Genomic DNA, 25679 nt, shown 5'->3' on the forward strand with positions numbered 1-25679 from the left:
ATCCCAAAAGGAAGTGGGTAAAGATGCGTGAGCAAGAAGAGTAAGATCGGTTTCAACAATATGACGATGTTTACATTCTGAAATACCATTTTGTTTGGGATGATGAGGACATGTGAAACGATGATATATACCATGATAAGTAAAAAAAGTTTTGAAATTATTATTAATATATTCACTGCCACCATCGGTTTGAAAGGATTTGATTGTGGTGCTAAACATGTTTTCAACTAATTTTTTAAAATTTACAAAGGTAGAAAAAACATCTGATTTTAGTTTTAATGGATATAACCAGGAGTATCTAGAAAAGTCATCAATAAATACTACATAATACTTAAATCCATTGATTGAAACATAGGGAGAAGTCCATACACCCGAATGAATTAATTGTAAAGGAAAAGTTGACCTAGAACTAGACAAAGTAAAGGGTAACTTGTGACTCTTGCCGAGTGGACAGGAGTGACAAAAGTCACTAGTTACAACACCATTCACGGGTAACTTATTCTTGAAAATTAAAGAATTCAAAACATGAGTTGATGGATGACCTAATCTAGAGTGCCAAACATGATTGGACACCCTAGCACCTATGAATGTAGAGACTCCTTTATTGCATGATGAAATACTGGAAAAAGGGTAGAAATCATCTCTACTCGGGCCTTGGAAAAGTGTCTTCCCCATGTGAAGATCCTGAACACCATAGGAATTTGGATATAAGGTTAGGGAACAGTTGTTGTCAGTGGTACATTTATGAATGGATATGACATTGGTGGATGCAGTAGGGCAAAATAGTGTGTTGGGTAATTTAAAAATGGCTTTGGGTGTGCGAATGCAAGAGTTTCCAATATGAGAGATGTGCAAACCTGTTCCACCTACTACACCATTGACTTGGTCAGTACCATGGTAAGGACAAGGATTAAACACCTGAGCTGGATTATTGGTGATGTGGGCATTGGCACCAGAGTCGAAAAGCCAATTCTGGAGAGCTGGAGCACTAGCAGAGGCAGGGGGAACACCAGCAGTATAGGCTTGAAGTTTTGGCGCTGGAACACGCCCTTCATAAGACAGGTTGAGACGGTTGAAATAGCCGATTGCCGAATGACCATGTATGTTACAAATTTGGCATTGGATCCGACCAGTAGGAAAAGAACTTGGAGATTGACCAAGAAGACCATCAGGTTGGCGAGAGTGAGAATGTTGGTGAGATCCATGATGAGAACCTGGGGAGTTGCATGGCCGAGAAGAGGACCAACGACCACCAGTGGGACTGTTGCGACCTCGGAATGTAGAAGATGAGCCACGACCGCAAAAACTGGGAGATGAACGACCACCATTGTGAACTGCAGCAAAGGCAGTTGGGTCGGTGTCAGTAGTAAAAGCAAAACGCAATTTCTGTCTTCTTTCAGCGCCAATGAGGAGTGCTTCCAAAGCACTGTAGGTGATGGCCTCGTCACGAGCTTGAGCGGAGGCAACCATGCTCTCATAAACAGGACCAACATTGTTAAGGATGATGGCGACAATGTCGGAGTCTGAAACAGGAGCACCAGAGAGAGAGAGTCTCTGCTAGACAATTGATTTTATCTAAAAATTCAGAAATGGAGGAATCACCTCTGTGAGTATTCATCAACTCACTGTGAAGCTGAAGAAGACGGCCGGTTGACTGAGAGGCATAGCGGTCACGGAAGGTTGTCTAAGCAGAGTGAGAACTGGTTTTCCCAATTAAAGCAGCAAGGACAGTGGGGTGAACAAAAGAATTAATCCAGGACAGAAATGTAGCATCCTGTTGAATCCAGGTTTCGAAGTCAGGATTGACTTTGTCAGTGATGTTGCCATCTGCATCTTGCAGAAATGCTGGGGGGCATTGACTGGTGCCATCGACAAAAGAGACAAGATTGCGACTGCGGAGAAGAGGAAGCATCTGAACTTGCCAGAGAGGGTAGTTGGTACGATCAAGTTTAAGGGTGAGAAAATTGGAGGCATTAGGTAAGGGAGAAGAAGAGGACGCCATGAAAAAAAAAAAATTTGTTTTGTGGTGAGACTTTAGCTCTGAGATACCATGAAAGAATTCAAGCTAGGGTTGAAATAATCAATTGCATAAGCTCAACTCAATTAATTATGAGTGAGTCATGTACTTCATTATATAGGCTTTACAAGATTACAATGAATCTGGTATCAGAATTACAATCGAATTCAAATTACAAAAATACATAACAGAAAGCTAAGGTACACTATGATGATAGAGTCATGTTTAAGGAGGACTATGATCCTTCTCAATCTGTTGAGGACATTGTGTGTTATCCAAACTCTGTGTTGGAGTGGTTGAGTGAGAACCATATATTGCGGACTGTGGTTGCTGAGTTGACAAGGATTGCTGACGTGGATAACCTGTAGAATTATTAGGTTTATCAATTACAAGATACAATTTTTATTCGTAACTACATGAACTCACTGCGGTCAAATATATGACTTAGTGTCAACACATATTTGACAATTTGATTTGATCTTACAGTCCCCATTAACTCAGTTTAAGTTGTTGAGTCATATTCATTTACCGAAAAATGGGTTTTGCAAACAAAAACAGTAGTCAATGAACAAGAAAAACAAAAAATGAGCAATGAAAAAAAAATTAGAAACTTTAAATCTTGTTATGCCAATTGAAGCCCTATAATGTAAAATATTGTTGTTTATTAAAAAAAAAAAATCAACCTATAGAATTTAGTTTGGTTCGGGCGGTTTGAAAAATGGGCCGAGATTCATATGCAACCCATATCTCGAAGTCCCCGTTACTTCGCTTCCAATGGAATTTGCAGCCCATTTTCCCCCGAGATCCAGCATCTCCAATCTTCGTCGTTACGTTTTCATCTTCTTTTACTCCTTCCAAGTTCCAACAATGGCTTCCTGAATTCGATTCTGGAGCTCCATCGCCACCATCGTCAATCCAAAGATCACATCATGAAGCTTGCTCTTTCCATCCTGTTCCTCTCTCTCAGGCTTCTCCTCTTTTCTTCGTCCTGCCACCGCTAGAGGCGGCCTTCACAGTTCCTACCCTCCAGGTCCCCGTCTCCTCATCTGTCATACACACACACACACACACACACACACACACACACACATACATACATATTTGTACAGGGACGAAGCCAGAACTGTGTGTGAATGGGGTCATCCTCAAACAACAAAGTCATAATTAAAAAGCTCAAGAATTTACTAAACACAATACTTATATATTAATCCAAAAAGTTTTTCATACAACAGTCCCTTACAATATCCCTCGACGTGTTTTCATGTTCTGAAAGCGTTGCATGACAACATCATTACCAATACCATTAAATATCTCTCTCTCTCTATAAAAATAACCATGTTATCATTCATCCATTGATCTCCCATTCGATTTCTCAATCGATTCTTCAGAATTTTCATGGCCGAAAATGCTTTTTCAACGGTTGCAGTAGCAACTGGAAGAGTTAGTGCTAATGTCACAAACAAGTAAACCAGCGAATACACCTTGTGTTTTTTGCATTGAACCATGTTTTTTGCAAGATCTCCAATCTCTTTTAAACTTGAAAACTCAATGCTAGACCGCATATCCATAATGTAAGTCTCAAGTTGAATCTTAAGTATCACCAGCTCATTCATAGAGAAGTCTTTAGGATAAAACTGGGCAAGACGCAATAGCTTTTGGCTATCAAAAGCAGAGAAGGAGTCGGCTGGACATAAACATGCCAAACAAAGAAGTAACTCAGTGTTGGTCTCATTGAAACGATTATTTAGTTCTTGAAGCTGCCAATCCAAAACAACATAAAATATCCCAACACAATAATGATGCATATTTATGACTGCTTGTGCTTTTCGTTGCCCTCGCCTTCGAGAAAGAAACATATCATCCATATTAGGCACATCAATATCATGTTTAAGACAAAATTCTGAGACTTCACTAAGTAAAGAATCCCAACCACTTTTCCTCATTATCTCCAACCTTTGCTTACAAACTCCAACCAACTTCATTGCATTTACAATATCCTGATCCTTCCTTTGCAATGCTTGTGACAATTCATTGGTTATTCCTAGTATATCTTTCATCAAGTGTAGATTAAACACAAAATTAAATGATTGCATGGAATCCAATAAATTATTTGCTTCACATCTTTGTTGAGAGCTTACTCCATCATCTGCTATTACTTCAAGTACATCAAGTATGGATGAAAACATAGTCATGATACTTACTAAAGTACCAAAGTGTGAACCCCAACGTGTTTCTCCAGCACGTTTCAAAGTAGTTTCTTGATTTTTGCCTTTCCCAACGTCTTAAATAATTAATTAGGGTTAGGGATTATAGATTTAGGAATTAAGAATTTTACCATAAATATATATATGTCGGCTAGAGAGTAGCTGGCTGGAGTGGCTAACTGTTGGCGTGGCTGGGAACAACACCTTGCTCCTGTTCTGTTCAGTTTCAAGATGTTGGGAATTTGGGGAAAGAGAGTAGCACCACGCTGCTCTCTGTTTGGCAAGGGAAATAAAAAGGAACAGAGAGATGGGAAGGAATCAGGGAATGGGGTTAGAGATTAAAGGGGGGACCGCTTGTCCCCACAGTCCACCTTTAACATACTTTCTTTTTTGTTAACATATACGAAACGACGCTGTTTCATTTATTTTTTTTTGTACCAGGACCAAAACGACGTCGTTTTGGCCTGGATTTAAAAAAAAAAAAATATAAGACCCAGCTCTGCTTCTGCAGAACCAGGTCGGAGAGCAGAACCAGATGAGTTCAGTGGGGGCTTTGCTGCTGCAAACCCAGCTCAATTTGAGCAGCATCCCAGCGTCAGAAAAATCTCAATGGGGGCATCCGCCCCCCTAGGCCCATGGTAGCTCCGTCCTTGTATTTGTATGCATTCTATATTCATGTGTGTGCATTTAGTTCTTTGGGAGTTGAAAAACTGAGATTACAAGAACAAGAAGTAAATTGAAAAATTTTCCTTTGATATTTCAGGTACCAAACGGTAGTTAATTATGATCAGATAGATTATCATGCCTATTGCTTCCTTAAATTCTTTACATTTTAGGTGGATTAGCGCTACTAGAAAAGGAAACTAAATCTTTAAGCATTAAGAATTTAGCTAATTGTAAATTAAATGTTGATAGGTTTCGAATTTGGTCCTCGCGCTGGTTCCGGCAGGCAATTGTTTGAAGAGAAGGAGTCTCAGACGCGGTATTTATCACTAAAGTTGAAGCTTAGTAGCTTAACAAGAATTATATAATCTAATTTGATATAATTATATGTTTACCGAAAATGTGAATAGAGAAGAGTGTGAATAGGGTTCCGCTGGTAATCGTTTCACTGAAGTTTCCTCTTTGTTTTTGTCGCTTTAGTTTTATTTATTAGAATAACATCTTGACTCACATCTTATGAAGTTGGTAATGTTTGATGTATTATTGCCTGTAGTGGGTAGTAACAATTTCTGCTTAGCCCGGGGTGGAAGAGCCTGAAGCCGCCATTTGGTAAAAACTTTTGAATCCTGAAATTTTAATCCTTCCTGTATACAATCAATTTTTTGGAACATGGCAGGATTTTTGAAGGAAAATGCGTTAGCGTCCCCCCTTCCCTTCTGTAAATAATAATAACGTAGAATTTTTTTTTTTGAAAAAAATAATAACGTGGAAATTATATTTGTTCCATAACCCAGAAAAAGTTATGATTCAAAAGAACAGGAACATGCTTTGATTCCTTCAAGATTAGCACAAATTAGTCCTTGCAGCTGCTTGAAACTGAAATTAACCATAGAGCTGTGTAATAAGGATTCAGGCACCAGTACCAGAAAATCTTTTTGCAACAATAACGCTGAATAAGGGTCAGAAACTTAATTACATTGATTTCTTATTAGTGGAAGTTAAAAAAGTGCGATGTAGCTTCTAGCTTATTGCACCTTTGAATCCAGAAGGGTGCAATACCTGTTTACCACCGAATTGAGTTGATTCTGGTGTTGGAGAATATCCATCTGCACTCTTTAGAAAAGTTTTATTCATTCCGCTAGTTCAATTATGTTACTTGTCCCTGAGAAAGGACAGACTCTATCAATTGTATGTGTTTTGAGGGCAGTTTTAGTCACAATTTTTTGTTACTTTTTCTCTGATCTTGTATGGAAAGAATAAAGGAAACTGCTACGAGACCACAAGAAACTTATAATGAAACTGAGAAGCTGTAACATGACAAAGATTATAATGTATAAGTACAACAACAACAACAACAACAAAGCCTTTTCTCACTAAGTGGGGTCGGCTATATGAATCCTAGAATGCCATTGCGCTCGGTTTTGTGTCATGTCCTCCGTTAGATCCAAGTACTCTAAGTCTTTTCTTAGGGTCTCTTCCAAAGTTTTCCTAGGTCTTCCTCTACCCCTTCGGCCCTGAACCTCTATCCCGTAGTCACATCTTCGAACCGGAGCGTCAGTAGGCCTTCTTTGCACATGTCCAAACCCATTTTGTGTACGTGTTGATGCTTCACCGCCCAACATTCTGTGCCATACAGCATCGCCGGCCTTATTGCCGTTCTATAAAATTTTCTCTTAAGCTTCAGTGGCCTACGATGGTCACACAACATGCCGGATGCACTATTCCACTTCATCCATCCAGCTTGTATTCTATGGTTGAGATCTTCATCTAATTCTCCGTTCTTTTGCAAGATAGATCCTAGGTAGCGAAAACGGTCGCTCTTTGGTATTACCTGATCTCCGATCCTCGCCTCTAACTCATTTTGGCCTCCATTTGCACTGAACTTGCACTCCATATATTCTGTCTTTGATCGGCTTAGGCGAAGACCTTTAGATTCCAACACTTCTCTCCAAAGGTTAAGCTTCGCATTTACCCCTCCTGAGTTTCATCTATCAACACTATATCATTTGCGAGAAGCATACACCAAGAAATATCATCTTGAATATGTCCTGTTAACTCATCCATTACCAACGCAAAAGGTTAAGGACTTAAGGATTGTTGATGCACAAAATCAGTGAGGACTTTGGTACAACAGAAAGTATTAAGTTATTGCTCTGGTCATTAGTGTGGATAAGTATGTAAATGGATAGAGACAGGAAAGCAAACATAAGATGTACGTGGTTCACCCAGATTGGCTACGTCCACGGAGTAAATGAGTTCTCATTAATTGTGAAGGGTTTACACAAGTACATAGGTTCAAGCTCTCCTTTAGTGAGTACAAATGAATGATTGAGTACAAGTGACATTAGGAAATATTGTGGGAGAATGATCTCGTAATCACGAAACTTCTAAGTACTCTTCCTCCATCCAGGGGTGGTATCTTTAACTGGTGGAGATGCACAAGGTAATGTATCAATTTCACTTGAAGCTTACTTGTAGTTTCAGGCTTGGTCAAGCGCGATACAAACCATGTAGTAGGAGTCCCCCAAGTCGCCGAGCAAGGGGATCTGCTGAAAGAGGTGATAAACAAGGTAAGCAATCAGAGCTCCAAGCAATTAGTCCCAGATCAGAAGTTTGATTTCGAGTTCCGGCTGATTGTTCTCATTCTCCCTATCTTGCAGGCAGCGGATAAAGAGAAGAAAAGGAGAATAGATGATATGAGTTACTTTTGCTTTTGAAGAAGTAACTTTCCATAGGCTTATTCTTGAACTGGGCTGGAGGGTTTTCTGGTTTCCTCCAAAGTATAAGGCCGACTGAAGAATTTGAGGGTCAAAACAAGTCCATCAAATCTAGAGTACGTTCGACCGTGCTGATATGGGATACTTTTGCTGTTGACAAAGTAGTGGATGTATCGGCACGTGTTCTGTTACGCTTGTCTCCACATGTTTCCTTGTATCCTTTTCACTTTCCCTATCGGTTTCTTAGGCAGATGTGGTGTCTTCTCTGGAAGCATAAGATGTTGAAGATGAGTACTCGAGAGCAATGCCAGGTAAGTAATCAGGTAAGGGGTTCCAGGCAGTCAGTTCCTGACTGGAAGCTTGATTCCAAATGCTGACTGATTGCTCTCTTTCTCCTTGTCTTGCAGGTAAGAACAAGGCCAAAGGAAAAGACAAGGAAAAAGCATGATATGGGATACTCTTGCTTTTAACCCTGATGATATTAGATATTCTTGCTCTGGTGTAGCTTGTTGCAGAGGTATTATCGGGGGGAAAGAAAGCTGAGTATTTTGAGAGGCTTCGTCGGGAGTGCCCTCTCAGATATGAGGAAGGGTCGAGCATTTTTGCAGGTTTGCCTGTCCGTTGAGGATGAAGGTCGACATATATAGGAGTCTCCCTAACAACAAGTAGTAATGCTATTCCTTTACCCTGCTTAGTCATAGCACGGTAGTGGGAGCTGCCAGCTTCACGTGTGTCAGAGCACTTTGAAAAAGTGGTCTGTGGTATCTGAAAAGCTGATGTTGCGTGAAGATTACAGACAAGCTTTATCCAAGGAGATCTGGCTCTCGAAGTTGAGAAAGCGGTGCCTCTTCGGTTTTCGAACAAGCAATCCTGTCGGGGATCTGGCTCTCGAGATTCGGAGAACGATGCCTCTTCGATTTTTGAGAGAGCAATCATGCTGGGAGTCTGGCTCTCGAGATTCGGAGAGTGGTGTCTCTTCGATTTTTGAGAAAGTAATCATGTTGAGAGTCTGGCTCTCGAGAGTCGGAGGACGGTGCCTCTTCGATTTTGGAGCAAGCAATCTTGTTGGGAGTGTTTTCTCGAATGTGAGTAAAGGTAGGGCATGTTTGCTATTCTACCTTGCCACGGAGCACAGAGGTTGACACACAAGGACTTTCCAATTATCCAGCAGTGGTGCTGTTCCTTTACCCTTGTGGGTAATAATATGATAGCTAGACCTTCAAAATTTATGTGTCTAAACTTTGTTAGTGTTGTTTCTTTGCTATTCTTTTACCCTTCTTGGTCATAGCGATGTAGTGGGAGCTGCAAGCTTCACGTGTATAAACTTTGTCAGAGATCTTTGGCAAAGTTATCTGTGGTACCCATGAGCTGATGGTGCGTGTGAAAAGTGGATGATTGAACAGTAAGATTCACTTGCTTTTCACTTCACCAGAAATCTTCAACAGAATGCCCGTAATTCAGCAAAGCTGAGTGTGCATGTGACAGGTGCTGACAAGGCTGAAAAAAGCAGGTGCCTCTTCGATTTCTGAGATCGGCCCTCGTGGTCTCTGAGAAGCCCAGCTTTTGAGAAAGCAAGCGCTTCTTCGATTTCTGAGATCGGCCTTCGTGGTCTTTGAGCAGCCCAGCTTTTGAGAAAGCAAACGCCTCTTCGATTTCTGAGATCGACCTTCGTGGTCTTTGAGCAGCCCAGCTTTTGAGAAAGCAAACGCCTCTTCGATTTCTGAGATCGACCCTCATGGTCTCTGAGCAGCCCAGCTTTTGAGAAAGCAAACGCCTCTTTGATTTCTGGGCAGACGCCTCTTTGATTTCTGGGCAGACGCCTCTTCGATTTCTGAAGCTCCGTCGAGTGCAGATTTTTATAGAGGCTGACATTAAGTTTCAAAGCACACTTGAATCTTCACCAGTAGAAGCTCACTTATTGCACTTCTAAGATCTTGATTTGTTCAACCTCTTCTCTCTTCAACACCTTTGAAAATGTCTGGCCCCTCCGACCGTCGTTTTGACTTGAACCTTGTTGAAGAGGCAGCCACGCCTTCTCCAGACAACATATGGCGCCCATCCTTCTTATCCCCTACTGGTCCTTTTACCGTTGGGCATTCCATGATGAAGAATGATATGACCGCTGCGGTGGTGGCCAGGAACCTTCTCACTCCCAAAGATAACAGACTACTTTCCAAACGATCTGATGAATTGGCTGTGAAGGATTCTTTGGCTCTGAGTGTTCAGTGTGCAGGTTCTGTGTCTAATATGGCCCAACGCCTATTTGCTCGAACCCGCCAAGTTGAATCATTGGCGGCTGAAGTGATGAGTCTCAAATAGGAGATTAGAGGGCTCAAGCATGAGAATAAACAGTTGCATCGGCTCGCACATAACTATGCTACAAACATGAATAGGAAGCTTGACCAGATGAAGGAATCTGATGGTCAGGTTTTACTTGATCATCAGCGGTTTGTGGGTTTGTTCCAAAGGCATTTATTGCCTTCGTCTTCTGGGGCTGTACCGCATAATGAAGCTCTAAATGATCAACCTCTGATGTCTCCTCCTTCTAGGGTTCTGTCCAGTACTAAGGCTCCGAATGATCCCCCTCGGTGCCTTCTCTTTCTGGGGCTCTACCGATTGCTAAGACTTCTCCTAAGTAACCTTTGTGAAAGCTCCCTCTTGTTTGTTTATTTTGACTCATGTATATGTACATATTTGTAACTTATCAGAGATATCAATAAATAAGCTTTGCTTCATTTCCAACGTATTGTGTTAAATACACCAAAGCCTTCTTCACTGAGTGGGATCGGCTATATGAATCTTAGAACGCCATTGTGCTCGGTCCTGTGTCATGTCCTCCGTTAAATCCAAATACTCTAAGTCTTTTCTTAGAGTCTCTTCCAAAATTTTCCTAGGTCTTCCTCTACTCCTTCGGCCCTGGACCTCTGTCCCGTAGTCGCATCTTCTAACCAGAGTGTCAGTAGGCATTCTTTGCACATGTCCAAACCACCGTAACTGATTTTCTCTAAACTTTCCTACAATTTCGGCTACTCCTACTTTACCTCGGATATCCTCATTCCTAATCTTATCCTTTCTCGTGTTCCCACACATCCAACGAAGCATCCTCATCTCCGCTACACCCATTTTGTGTACGTGTTGATGCTTCACTGCCTAACATTCTGTGCCATACAGCATCGCCGACCTTATTGCCGTCCTATAAAATTTTCCCTTGAGCTTCAGTGGCATATGACGGTCACACAACACGCCGGATGCACTCTTCCACTTCATCCATCCAGCTTGTATTCTATGGTTAAGATCTTCATCTAATTCTCTGTTCTTTTGCAAGATAGATCCTAAGTAGTGAAAACGATCGCTCTTTGGTATTTCCTGATCGCCAATCCTCACCCCTAACTCATTTTGGCCTCCATTTGCACTGAACTTGCACTCCATATATTCTGTCTTTGATCGGCTTAGGCGAAGACCTTTAGATTCCAACACTTCTCTCCAAAGGTTAAGCTTTGCATTTACCCCTTCCTGAGTTTCATCTATCAACACTATATCGTCTGCGAAAAGCATACACCAAGGAATATCATCTTGAATATGTCCTGTTAACTCATCCATTACCAACGCAAAAAGGTAAGGACTTAAGGATGAGCCTTGATGTAATCCTACAGTTATGAGGAAGCTTTCGGTTTGTCCTTCATAAGTTCTTACGGCAGTCTTTACTCCTTCATACATACCCTTTATAGCTTGGATATATGCCACTCGTACTCATTTCTTCTTTAAAATCCTCCAAAGAATGTCTCTTGGGACCCTATCATATGCTTTTTCCAAATCTATAAAGACCATGTGTAAATCATTTTTCCCATCTCTATATCTTTCCATCAATCTTCGTAAGAGATAGATTGCCTCCATGGTTGAGCGCCCTGGCATGAACCCGAATTGGTTGTTCGAAACCCGTGTCTCTTGCCTCAATCTATGCTCAATGACTCTCTCCCAGAGCTTCATTGTATGACTCATTAGCTTAATACCCCTATAGTTCATGCAATTTTGTACGTCGCCCTTGTTCTTGTAGATAGGCACCAAAGTGCTCTTTCGCCACTCATTTGGTATCTTCTTCGTTTTCAAAATCCTATTGAAAAGGTCAGTGAGCCATGCTATACCTGTCTCTCCCAAGACTTTCCACACTTCGATCGGTATATCGTCTGGGCCCACTGCTTTTCTATGCTTCATCTTCTTCAAAGCTACAACCACTTTTTCCTTCCTGATTCGACGATAAAAGGAGTAGTTTCTACACTCTTCTGAGTTACTCAACTCCCCTAAAGAAGTACTCCTTTCATGTCCTTTATTGAAATGATTATGAAAATAACCTCTCCATCTGTCTTTGACTGCGTTCTCTGTAGCAAGAACCTTTCCATCCTCATCCTTGATGCACCTCACTTGGTTTAGGTCCTTTGTCTTCTTTTCCCTTACTCTAGCTAGTTTATAGATATCCAACTCTCCTTCTTTGGTATCTAGTCGCTTATACATATCGTCATAAGCCGCTAACTTAGCTTATCTCACAGCTTTCTTTGCCTCTTGCTTCGCTCTTCTATACCTTTCACCATTTTCATCGGTCATGTCCTTGTATAAGGCTTTACAACATTCCTTCTTAGCCTTCACCTTTGTTTGTACCTCCTCATTCCACCACCAAGATTCCTTTTGGTGTGGAGTAAAGCCCTTGGACTCTCCTAATACCTCTTTTGCTACTTTTCGGATACAACTAGCCATGGAATCCCACCTTTGGCTAGCTTCCCCCTCTCTATCCCACCCACACTGGGTGATTATTTTCTCTTTGAAAATGGCTTGTTTTTCTCCTTTTAGATTCCACCATCTAGTCCTTGGGCACTTCCAAGTCTTGTTCTTTTTTTCTCACTTTTTTGATATGTACATCCATCAACAACAAGCGATGTTGATTAGCCAAGCTCTCTCCCGGTATAACTTTGCAATCCTTACAAGTTATACGATCCCCTTTCCTCATTAGAAGAAAATCTATTTGTGTTTTTGACGACCCACTCTTGTAGGTGATCACATGTTCTTCTCTCTTCTTAAAGAAGGTGTTGGTTAAGAAGAGATCATATGCCATTGCAAAATCCAAGATAGCTTCCCTATCCTCGTTTCTCTCCCCAAAACCATGGCCACCATGAAAACCTCCATAGTTGCCTGTCTCCCTGCCCACGTGTCCATTTAAATCTCCTCCTATAAATAACTTCTCCGTCCGGGCAATTCCTTGCACCAAGTCTCCAAGGTCTTTCCAAAATTTCTCCTTCGAACTCGTATCCAACCCTACTTGAGGTGCGTACGCACTAATCACATTGACGAGTTCTTGTCCTATTACAATCTTGATTGCCATGATTCTATCTCCTACCCTCTTGACATCTACAACATCTTGTGTCAAGGTCTTGTCCACGATGATGCCAACATCGTTTCTCGTTCTATTTGTGCCCGAATACCAAAGTTTAAACCCTGAGTTTTCTAGATCCTTTGCCTTAAGACCAACCCACTTAGTTTCTTGTAGGCACATAATATTTATCCTTCTCCTCACCATAACTTCCACTACTTCCATAGATTTTCCCGTTAAGGTTCCTATATTCCACGTTCCTAAACGCATTCTACTCTCTTGAACTCTACCCTTCTGTCCTAGCTTCTTCACCCTCCCCCGTCCAATAGAATCAAAGTACTTCTTTTGTGTATCCTGTGTAAAGTTGATAGGAGCATATGCTCCCAAACAACTTTGAGTGGAGTCGTTCGAAAAGAAGTTTCTATGGCCCCCTTGCTCATTTAACACTGCATCCGGGTGCCGATAGAGATACAGCGACCCTTGCTCACTTATCACTGTGCTCGGGTCACACAGCGCGCCACTTACGGGTGACGCCCTAGCTTTAGCGCGATTTCGTTCTAGATTCATTTTCATAAGGATTCGACATAACTGTGGAGTGCCGGCTGTCGACTACCTGACGCCCTCCCGCTCCTCCTTTACCCGGGCTTGGGACCGGCAATGTAAGATAAACTTACACATGCGGAGTTATTATAATGTATAAGTACATGCCGAAAAATCTCGTGCAATTGGATATTTACATTTCCCTCATCTTCTTCCTTAAAATGTTCATTGTTTCTAAATTCCACTGCAACTAATAATATATTATTAATATTTTGTTTTATTGTTAGTCTTTCATTTTCCACCTGCCATATTTCGCGTTTACTGTCGAAAACTGAAGTCATGAATTTCACTTTTTGTCGAAAAAGTTTTGCATACTACCCGGATTTCAATTTATTGAGTGTGTGCATACACTGACAGTGTAGTATTTTTGTATTCTGTGTGCTACTTGAAAACTTTCTTTTCTTCCTTTTCCATTCCCCAGAATGTAAATCGATTGTTACTCGTTCATGCAATTTCAAGTGATAGTTTGAGCATTTTTTGATAAATATGCTGGGTGCCTTGTGGATCGTTGTGGTGGGTTTACATCTCATCCTCCGTCATTCGATCCGGATCTTTGAACATAGAAAGTTTCGTTCTTCGAGGTTTTCGAGTCCCTTGCCATTGTACCTTTCTTTTACGTTTTACTAAAGAATCTTTAGAAATAAAAATTCTAAGAATAAGAATGTATGAAAAATCTATAAATGAACAAGAAAACGAAAAACCTTAGATGTGAGAGTCTTCTAGGAGTGTGTGACTCAACTCTCAATTAAAGCACCAATTTGTGGATGCAAATTTCTTCCTCCTTGTTCTTGGACAAAATTGCACCTACAAAACAAATAACATCTTAGGTCAAGGCCAATAGCCTTATGCGTTCACGATGAAGTTGGGGGGGGGGGCTTTAGCGGAAGAGCCTCTGATGCCAAAGTTAGAATTTTGAGGGAAAAGTGCTTGGAGAATTTAGAGAATTTTGCAAGAGAGTTGAATGTTTCATTTATACCTATGATGCCCAATGTTTCTTTCAGAGAATTTTGCAAGAGAGTTGAATGTTTCTTTTGTACGTTGGCCTCAGTGAGAGTGTAGGTTTTGATCATTATTTAATTTTACCTATGATGCCCAATGTGTTCACGTTTTTAAATGTTTCTTTTATAGTGTGAAACAAGCATGGTGATGTCAATAGTAGGTCTTAAAGTGTTACTGTAATGTTATGAACATTGCCGATTACTTCTAATATGATTATGGATTTTCGGATGGTGCCTAACAATATGTGTAAGTTCTAAATAACACTATCCCAGAATTTATGCTAACGCTTATTAATTTTTAAACGCTTATTAATTTTTAAACGCTTATTAATTTTTATTTTGCACATATGCTCTTGTCTTTTGATCTAAATTAAATTACAGGAAAGATTATTTTGCATGTCCAGACGACGAGACATTCCGGTTCTTAGCAAGTGTATATAGTCGCTCTCGCTACAATATGTCATTGCGCAAGGAATTTGAGGGAGGGATTACGAATCGAGCTTTCTGGTATGATGGCTTGAAACATTACAACTTATTATAGGTATATTTTCCTTCTGTTTGATATTCATCTATTGTTTCTTAAGACACCTGTTGTAGGTACCCTATATATGGAGGCATGCAAGATTGGAACTACAAAAATGGTGGCTGTTTTGAATTGACCTTGGAGATTAGTGATAACAAATGGCCTACTGCTAATGAGGTCAGGCATCAGTTAGAGCAAGTGTTTGCAACCTTTAAATATAAAACGATATTCTTTAGCCAAGTTATCATGTATATGGGGATACGGTTACGCCCTTGCTGTAGCCATAGGTCCAATGGACCTTAGGGGGGTGGGGACGGAACTTTGCATGGTACTGGCTGTTCATATTGTGAATGGTAATATAAAATCACGAATTGTCAATCCATAGTTTGCCTTGCCTTAATTTTTGACAACAGCACACGTGATTTAATTCCTTGCTTTCCATATTGTGAAATGGCAATATAAAAGCAAACAGCAGAACACCTGAGAAGTATTCAAGGATACAGAGAATGCCTGATCCATCCAAAATTTATATAACATATCTAATGTAGCTCTTTAGTGTTATACCCTACTTTTCTTTGTAATTTATGGCAATTTTAAATTACTTCATTCTTAGATTTTGGTCTTTTCCTGTGTTGAATGTTTTCCCTCATTGCCCTTATTTTCATCTATTGTTCCAGTTTTGACAGATCTGCTTTGCAAATAAAAGTATGTTCGGACTTGTTTACGGAAAAGAAGAAAACTATTTTCAGACTACTCCTGGAAGTTTTCCTCTATTTGCTAGTCATTTGTGAATTTTTTTCGCTTTGATTGTGATTATGTAGAGAACCTAGACACGCCTCAACTGGAGGCTTCTGTGTATACTTGGGTGAAAACTTAATATCGTGGAGTTCGAAGAAACAGAAAACAGTTTTCAGGTCTAGCACTGAAGCTGAATATAGGCAGCTTGCATACACCGCCGCTGAGTTGCCCTGGTTATGTTCGTTGTTTAGGGATGTACATTAGAATCTTCTAAGGTAACAGATTTGGTGTGATAATTTGTCTTCCATTGCCTTAGCATCCAATCCAGTTTTCCACTCAAGAACCAAGCACTTAGAAGTTGATTATCATTATTTCAGGGAGAAGGTGATTAGAGGTGAGCTACTGGTGAATTTTATTTGTTCACAAGATCAAATTGCTGATTTATTCACGAAGGGTTATCTTCATCTCGATTTAAACTGCTGGTGTCCAAGCTTCCAGTTGGGCTACAATCTGTCAGCTTGCCCGGGGATGTTAGACCAAGTCAGACTTCTAATTTCCAATCATACTCTCAGCTTGCCCGGGGATTATTTGAATATTTCTTAGCTGAGTTAATTAGTATGATTTGCTTTTGACAAATAAAAAAAATAAAAAAAAAGTATGATTTGCTGTTTTAAAGTTTAAACTTCAAAACTACCGTGTAAAAAGGGTTTTAAAAAAATTAGTATGATTTGCTGTTCTAAGTTTTACGACAACCTTTCCAATGATCTCAGGAAAAATACTCTCAATGCTTATTTTTTGCATCACCAAAGCCAAGTTTTAATCAAACCAAAGTTGTTGAGCAAAAAGTGTTGTTTCCTTCGCAACGTTTCTGTTTCTGGACTACAAGTTTGCATTAGTTACAAAATCAGACAGAAACAAATCAATTTCTGCCAGAGTACAGAAGTTTGAATTCAACCCCTGGTGTACATGTTAACGCTAATGGCGTCTTCAGAAAATGAACCTTAAGATCAGGACCGACAGACCAGCCCCCATGGCGTCGTGAGTTTACAAGGTACCCACTTACTGCATTAGGCAAGATGATCAGATTGTTAATCAATCTTCTTAATGCCCAAGTAATCTGCAAAAGTCTTTATGCATCAACATTCTTATTCACTCACCTTTCATTAAATATAGCCATCTTAATATATAGATCGAGAGATTGATTACATTGACTAGGATGTCGTCGAAACAAAAAATAATTTTGATTACAATTAAGCTGATGTGATTAATCGATGGTTACTTACATGCATTTTTTGTGACATGGTGACTAGTTACAACGCCTTTTGCGAATATGTTCTGTGTGGTTGAAGCTAGCACTTCCAGGTCCACTTGGAGCTACCTCGTCACGAATTTCATGTGTTCGTTTCAGTAGTTTTTTATTGAGTTCTTTCAAATCTTGCTCGTACACCAAACGAGCCCCATGTTTTTGATTGAGTTCTTTCAAATCTTGCTTGTACACCAAACGAGCCCCACACTTCTTCACCTTATCCAAGCCTGCTTTTAGGTCTCTCCCATACACATTACCAAAGATAACTCCAAATAAAAACTGTTCCTAATGACAATCTTCACGAGGCAAACAATATTGACGAGGAATATAAAATACCGAAAGGTTTTCTGACACAAGAGACGGTAAGGTATTCCAATTGTATTCTGGGCCAAGTATTTCAGGGCTAACAAGTTTCCCTGAACGGTGAATTCTAAAACTAAAGCAATAAGGAAGCTCCACATTTTGTATAGGGTTTGGGTCTAGAGAAACAGCACATAAGGCAATCCCAAGCCAGTTGGTACATGATAGTGGAGGAAGCTCCACATTTATTGAATGTCTCACACTCTGATTATTGAACCACTTTGGAATTTCACTTCCAGGGATTACAATTTCCAATCCCTGTAGCAGAAGAAAGATCAATTATTTAGAGAGAGAGAGAGAGAGAGAGAGAGAGAGAGAGAGAGAGAGAGAGAGAGAGAGAGAGAGAGAGAGAGAGTACCTGAATGACAGATTTTAGAATCCTATTACTCAAGTCTTCATCTTGAACCAATGCAATGCAATTCTGGCAAGTGACAGAACCACCATAAAAATTGGATGGACCTGACAAAATTATTTCTCCTAAGATACAATTCTCTCAAAAAGGACAAGCAGCCAATATCATCGGGGATATCCCCCTCCCGGAGATTACAATTCTTTAGCTCTAACCTCCTCAAGTTGCATAAACGATTTAGAGAAGACAACACCAAACCCCAACAAGGAGGAGGATCAGGGTGACTCTTTTGAAGTCCAAATAAGCGGCGAAGGCCCCACCCATCCCTTGCTTTACCATCCGATCCACAAGTGGCTATGTCAGAATTTGTCTTAAATACTAGACTTTTGAGATTTTTCATACTCACAAGCGGCTGTGTCATAGTGGGTCCCCAACGAAGCGCCTCTAAGCGATCCATGTCTCCAGTGAGTTTGTCAATCTTTGAGCATTGATTCACATAGAGCCCTTCAAGAGACTTCAAATTACAAATTGCCCTTGGAAGGTTCAAGAGATTTTTGCAATTCCTTACATGCAATTCCCTGAGGCCAACCAAATGTCCAATTGATGAAGGTATTTTCTCGATCGCAGTCCCACTTAAGGAAATCCAGGACACATTCTTCATCTGCTCCCCAAATTCTGGAATATTTTTCACATTTGAGCAGCCATAAAGACAGAAATATTCAAGATAATCCATTTCAACCTTACTTGGGAGGGTATTAATGCTTTCACAGTTACGAAGGTTCAAATCCTTAAGTCTTTTGAGGACTGCAATAGACGGGTGAGTCTCAACTAAATTCTTACAATTCCCAAGAATTAACTCCTCAAGATTTGGAATACCATTAAAATCCTGGGGTACTCTTCCATTTATTGGAGTAGCTAAGATCGATATATTTCAAGTTGGGTAAGTCATGTACAACACCACCGATAAGGTTCAGATCATTTACTAAGCTTCCACAACCTTAAAGTTTATTCAAAATAATAAATAAATAAATAAATAAATAAATATATGATTATTTTGTAAATTGAATAGCATTTATTCTCAATGAATATGGAAGAAAGTTGGGACATTTGGGATTGTACAATAAAAAAATGTCATGCGTTCCTTGTTTTTAAAACTCAAGAAAAATTAAATAACCTGTCTATTGTTATTTTTAAATAATATGTGTTAAAATATCATTGGAAAAAATCAAAAAGTGAGTATTGACTAGTGAGTAACCAATATTATCCTTTGTTCATAACTGCTCTTACCACTTTTCCCTCCCAAACACGAACAAGATTGGTATTACGCATCTTAAGTTGAGCAAGCAAGTGCGGGCAAAAGCTGGTTGGAAGAAAATTAGAAGGATACCAACTCCAATTTATAATTCTCAAGGAACATGGAAGAAATTTGGGGCCTGAAGAAAAGATCAAGTTATCGAACTCCAAAAACCTCAGTCCATCCATCTTAGAGAAGGCTTCGCAATTCCACTGGCGTACCTCTTCTACTTTGAGCTGGCGTAAGGATATGGCTTCAAATGTTCTTGTTCCCTAACAATGAAGGAAAAAAGGACGAATTAATTTATATAATAATATAATGTCAAAAGAAATCATATATTCTTGCAAACTTGATATTTAACTTCTTACCGTATTCGTTCTGAATACATGATAAATATCATTGTAAAGCCATAAACTACTGCGTTGACTAGGCTCTTTAGACTCGTGAGCAATAACTATCCATGCCATTTCTGGAATCAAATCATGCATCCATATGCATTTTCTATGATCTTGATAGATGAGAGATCTCTCAATTAGTACATCTATCATAATACTACTAGATATTCCAAAAGAATCATCTAGCATTTCAATTACTCGCTTTGTGTACTTCCCTTTGTGAAAACATGCAACATCGAGAAAAATTCTCTTCTCCCACTCTTCTAGTCCATCATAACTTATTTTAAGTTTATCAAAAATTGTTGGATTAGGAATTTTTGACAGATTATCCCACACACTATTCCAAGTGTCTAGCCTTCTCTTAAACAATGCCGACCCCAAAGTTTCAAGAGCTAATGGAAGGCCTCCAGCATAATTAATGAAATACGTTGACAGTTCCCAAAACCCATCCTCAGGCATATTTTTCTTAAAGGCATGTAGGCTAAACAGTTCAAGAGCTGCGCCTTTATCCAACATTTTGACATGATGACATAATGTTACGTCATGCTGGACTAGCAGACGTTCATTTCTAGTTGTAATGATAATTCGACTTCCCATGCCAAACCAATCTTCCTTTCCAGCTAGTACTTGTAGCTGGTTTATGTGATCCACATCATCAAGTACACGAAGAACCTTTTTGTTGCGTAAGAACTTCTTAGTGAAAATAATTCTACGCTCTTCGTCCCAAATTTCTTCAATCTTTTCCCTCAACACCGGGAAAAGAAGTCTTTTTTGAAGATCAACGTTAGAAACCTCTCTAACGTTGCCGAGAAAGCAGTGAACTTCAAAATGATGAAAGATTCTATCACAAACAAGCTTAGCAAGGGTTGTCTTACCTATGCCACCCATCCCCGTTATCCCTATAAAACGTACATCATTGACATCATGAGCTAATAGAGAACTTAGTTGCTCAAGCCCAAAATTAACCCCAACTAATTTTTGTGAGGAATCTAACAACGGAAGTGTAGCTTGCACTTTCCTCCACAAACTCTTGACGGTTTTAGATTTTGGTATGAAATATGTAGCCTACGTAGTATGTTGAGAATAAGTCCTACATTGAAGGGAGAAAGAACTTTCCATGAGCTTATAAGTAGCTGCGCTACTTGGTATATAGTCAATTGGTTTTATGGTGGAACCTCAAATTCTTTATGGTATTAAAGTAGGTTGTCCCACGTGTGAAGTCAAACGGTCATACGCACTGCCACACTTGCTCAATGACACTCCGTTGTATTGTCCACGTGTTAGACTTGAAAATTCGCCATACGTGAAGAGGCGTGTTGACAATGAGTCATATGTTGATGGGAGGAAGAACCTTGCATGAACTTATAAGTAGTTAGACTACTCTCCATATAGCTAATTGGTTTTATGGTGGAAGCCAAATTTCTTTAGGAACAATTGTAATCCAAACCATTTGATGACATATTGAATCATCAAGAGCATAATTCATGTACCCTTCTTTGTATAGAACCTAAATAGGATTGACTTGTTCTTAGCACGATTCACTAACACAATGCATAATGATGATCCTTGTTTAACAACCACACATTGTCTAACCAATTCTTGCTCGATATGTTCCTCAAAAAATCCGATTCGTGCGGTTCCCACCTATTTATCCTATATGTTCCTGTTCCATTCTTCCAAGTGAATTAGCACTTCTGCAATATTACCTCTTGATGAGTTTGTTTGCCTTCCAAAATTTATTGGGAAAATAATATTTAAATTACATGATCAAACCAAGAAAGTAAACAAATGTGCTTATTTTTAGCTACACCCTCGATTTTAATCTTACTTTGCTCATTGTAAATAAAAAATCGTCACTTCACTCCCTTAGATTCATAGTTTGTTCTATTTTGCCCCCTGGAATTCGATTTTGATCCCTTTCATCCCCTAAAACTCTATGTAAGAAGTTGGTCAACTTTGCCTCTACTCCTCATGACCTAAATTGAAGTTTATTGCGCCATAAGGCTCTCACCTAAGCCTCTCCATTGTATTTCCTTATTATTGTTATGATGTTGTGAACACGATGTATTCCTTGGGCCTTACTTTACCTTTGGAGTACTTTCGGACCTAGTTGGACCAACCGAGAGGTAGGAAAACGAAACAGACCCTTTGGTGAGCGTGTGCATGAAAACATTGGCACTACACATGTGACGATTTCACTCATGATTAGGTTGTGACTCCTACCAAGGCTCATTCATAAACACGATATGCAATATTGGATCCATATATCAATGTTTACTTATCATAAATGAGAAAATAAAGAAATGAAATAACTTTTTGAGTACATCGATATATTTTTACACTATGTTGAGGGGGAGTTCGGCTAAACTACACAATGTGCAACCTAATTTGGTATCGAATTCGCCATCCACGAAATTCGAATCTAAGACCTCTCAGTTTCAAGTGAATAGGAATACCACCGAACGTAGTATTGAGTAACAAGGAATGAAATAACTTAGAAATATGAAAAGTAAGAAAAGAGAGCAGGATCAAATGGCCCATACTTGATATGCTTCCTGATTTTTAGGTGTTTGATAATGAATTTTAAGAAACAACTATTTTTTCAATTCCTTACAAATTAGTAAATACAGGAGAAAATTTACATAGTTACATTCGGCATCTGGTAAATCCCCTCTGAAATAGACAACTTCTTCCAAAATCGATTTTGTCACTACTAATATAGTTGGTGACATTTCTCTTCAATTTAATTCAAACCCTATAATGTAAATATTGTTGTACATAAAAAAAAGGGTAAAAGACTGTTTACTACCCTCATGTTTCGTGGTTTTCAATATTTAGTACATCAAGTTTTTTTTCGTCTCAGATTCATACCTAAAGTGTAAATTTTGGGACAGTCTCATACATCCATTAGTCAAACTGTTAAATCTGTCGTTAATTGTGACGTGGCGCCATGATTGGGCGCCATGTGTCATTCACGTTTTTTTTTCCTTTTCTTTTCTTCTTTCTTCTTTCTTCTTCTTCCTTCTACCTTCTTCTTCTTTTGCAACTTTTTTTTTCTTCCTCCTTCTCCTTCTTCCTTCCCCTTGTTCTCCTTCTTCCTTCTTCTTCCTTCTCCTTCTCATTCTTCTTCTTCTTCCTCCGACTCTGGGGAAGTTTTTTTTCTTTTTATTTTTTTTTCTTCTTTCTTCTTCTTCTTCCTCCTTCTTCCTCTTTCTTCTTCTTCTTCTTCCTCCGACTGCAACTTTTTTTTCTTTTTTTTTACTTCCTTCTTCTTCTCCTTCTTCCTTCTTCTTCCTTCTTCTTCTTCCTCCGAATCTGGGGAAGATGAAGGAATTTTTTTTCTTCCTCCTTCTTCTCCTTCTTCTCCTTCTTCTCCTTCTTCCTTCCTCCTTCTTCCTTCCCCTTCTTCTCCTTCTTCCTTCTTCTTCCTTCGAATCTGGGGAAGATGAAGGTTTTTTTTTTTTTTGTCTTCTTTCTTCTTTCTTCTTCTTCCTCCTCCTTCCTCCTTCTTCTTCTTCTTCTTCCTTCGACGGCAATTTTTTTTCTTCCTTCTTCTTCTTCCTCCTTCTTCTTCTCCTTCTTCCTTCCTCCTTCTTCCTTCCCCTTCTTCTCCTTCTTCCTTCTTCCTTCTTCCTCAAAAAAAAAAAAAAAATTGCAGTCGGAGGAAGAAGAAGAAGAAGAAGAAGAAAGAAGAAGGAGGAAGAAGGAGGAAAAAGAAAAAAAACTTCCCCAGATTTGGAGGAAGAAGAAGAAAAAGGAGAAGGAGAAGGAAGAAGAAGAAAGAAGGAGAAGAAGGGGAAGGAAGAAGGAGAAGGAGGAAGAAAAAAAAAAGTTGCAGAAGAAGAAGAAGGAAGAAGAAGAAAGAAGAAAAGAAAAAAAAAAGAAAAAAAAATGTGGATGATAGGTGGCGCCCAGTCATGGCGCCACGTCACAATTAATGGCATTTAACAGTTTGACTAACGGATGTATGAGACTGTCCCAAAATTTACACTTTAGGTATGAATCTGAGACGAAAAAAACTTGATGTACTAAATGTTGAAAACCACAAAACATGAGGGTAGTAAACGGTCTTTTACCCTAAAAAAAATCAACCTATTTAATTTAGTTTGGTTCGGGCTGTTTGAACGGTTCATCCGGTTAGGTTTGTTGGCTTATTTACCCATAGCTCGAAGTCCCCGTTTCTTCTTTCCCATTTGAATTTGCAGCCCATTTTCCGGCGATCCAGCATCTCCGATCTTCGTCGTTACGTTTTCATCTTCCTGAATGGCTTCCAGAATCCAGCTCCATCGTCTCCATAGCCAACCTCAAAGATCACAGAATGGAGCTTGCTATTTCCATCCTCTTCCTCTCTCCCAACTTCTCCTCTTTTCTTCGTCCTGCTATTGCCAGAGGCGGCCTTCATATTTCCTACCCTCCAGGTCCCTATCTCCTCATATGTGCTATGTATATGTATATGTATATGTATATGTATATTTGTATGCATTTTATATTATGTGTTCATTTGCATCTGTGTTCATTTAGTTTCTTGGTTGTTTTTGAAAGTTGAAAAACTGAGATTACAAGTAGTATTTAGTATTTACCAAGCAAAGAGCGATTGCATTAGTGCTTGTCAGCTTGTACTCTGGAGCATGCTACCCGACAAGTGTTTGTTGTAAATTGATCCATCCAAAATTTATATATCTAATGTAGCTCCTCAGCCTTCATCCACATTCATTTTTTTTTTGCACATACTCGTCTTTTGATTGAAATTAAATTACAAGAAAGATTATCTTGCATGTCCGGATGACGAGACATTCCGGTTCTTAGCAAGTGCATATAGTCGCTCTCACTACAATGTGTCATTGAGCAAGGAATTTGAGGGCTGTTGAAGATCAACACCAGCCCAATTGGTGTCTGTGTTGAAGTGTCATCTTGCCTTGGCCCAAGATGGATCCAGCCCATGGACAAAGAAAGATCCATACACATGCTAGAGAATTCTAGCAAAGTTCAAGTTGGTGGAAGAGTCTAGAAGAATGGTGAGGTTTCCACAAACATGCAAGATTAGTAGTTAGTAGAATTATCTAGATATCTCTAACATGATGATTACATGCTTCTCCAAGGTTCCATCCATGCCTATAAAAGGAGAAGGCATCCACACCATTTGTATCAAACAAGTAACCAACCAACCAAGAAGAAGTAGGCAACCAAGTGAGAGTAAGAAGTAAGAGTAGTCTTGTAAGGAGTGTGAGTGACCTAGAGTTTGTCTCTAGAAAGTGAGTGAGTGTCATAGCTTCTCAAGTGTGTCTTTGAGAGTTTGAGTGTTGTAATATTTTGTGTATGTAATACAAGTAATTTGTTTACTTGTGTTGTCTCTCCAACACTTGTGTTAGAGTTGTGTACTCTAAGTTTTTCTCCAACAATTGGCATCAGAGCGGGACAGTCAGGGATCGTTCTTGGTGGAGCTATCTTGAGTCGTGAGGAGTTTGGTACTCTGCAAGTTTGTTAGTCAAGCTTGATTTGTATAGTCGAAGTCTTGCCGGCACGATGGGTGACCTTCAAGTAGTTGGAGGAATCAAAAAGCTCAACAACAAAAACTACAATACATGGGCAACATGTATGGAGTCTTACTTACAAGGTCAAGACCTTTGGGAGGTTGTCGGTGGTGGTGAGGTTACACAACTGTGGGAAGATGGGCCACATGGCGAAAGATTGTTGGACCAAGAAAAAGCCTGTTGAAAGTAATACTGCTACTTCCAGTTCGAAGGAGAATAGTGAAGATGGTTGGGATGCTGAAGCATTATTTGCTATGGAGGAAGAATAATTAGCCCTTATGGTAACAACACAAGAACGGATTAACTACAAAAATGATTGGATCGTAGATTCGGGCTGCTCAAATCATATGATGGGTGAAAAACAGAGGTTGCAAAACCTATCTGAATACAAGGGAGGTCGTGTGGTGGTGACAGCCGACAACTCAAGGTTACCGATAGCTCACATCTGTAAGACGATAGTTATGCCTCGATATAATTCTAACCAGGTGGCACTTCAAGATGTTTATCATGTCCCAGGAATGAAAAAAAAATTTGCTATCTGTGGCCCAATTGACATCATCAGGCCACTATGTCTTGTTCAGTCCACGAGATGTGAAGGTGTATCATGACCTTAAAATCTCAGAAA

At 39.6% G+C, this 25679-nt stretch overlaps 2 long non-coding RNA genes and 1 other non-coding gene across 3 annotated transcripts in view; 2 read left to right on the plus strand and 1 right to left on the minus strand.

Annotated features, from left to right (window-relative positions):
* Positions 1–25679, plus strand: part of LOC139189027 (uncharacterized) — a 43068-nt gene that overhangs the window by 12685 nt on the left and 4704 nt on the right. The gene's annotated exons all lie outside the window — the stretch shown is intronic.
* Positions 2913–16062, plus strand: LOC114819251 (uncharacterized). Its single transcript, XR_003776587.2, has 5 exons — positions 2913–3047; positions 5137–5203; positions 14940–15065; positions 15156–15258; positions 15903–16062. It is a non-coding gene; the product is annotated as an uncharacterized lncRNA (long non-coding RNA).
* Positions 16654–17921, minus strand: LOC103444747 (uncharacterized). The gene is made up of 2 exons (XR_011572494.1): positions 17844–17921; positions 16654–16936 (listed from the first exon to the last, which is right to left on the minus strand). It is a non-coding gene; the product is annotated as an uncharacterized protein (transcript).

This window comes from Malus domestica, chromosome 10, assembly GCF_042453785.1.
Source record: "Malus domestica chromosome 10, GDT2T_hap1".
NCBI classification, from domain to species: Eukaryota; Viridiplantae; Streptophyta; class Magnoliopsida; order Rosales; family Rosaceae; genus Malus; species Malus domestica.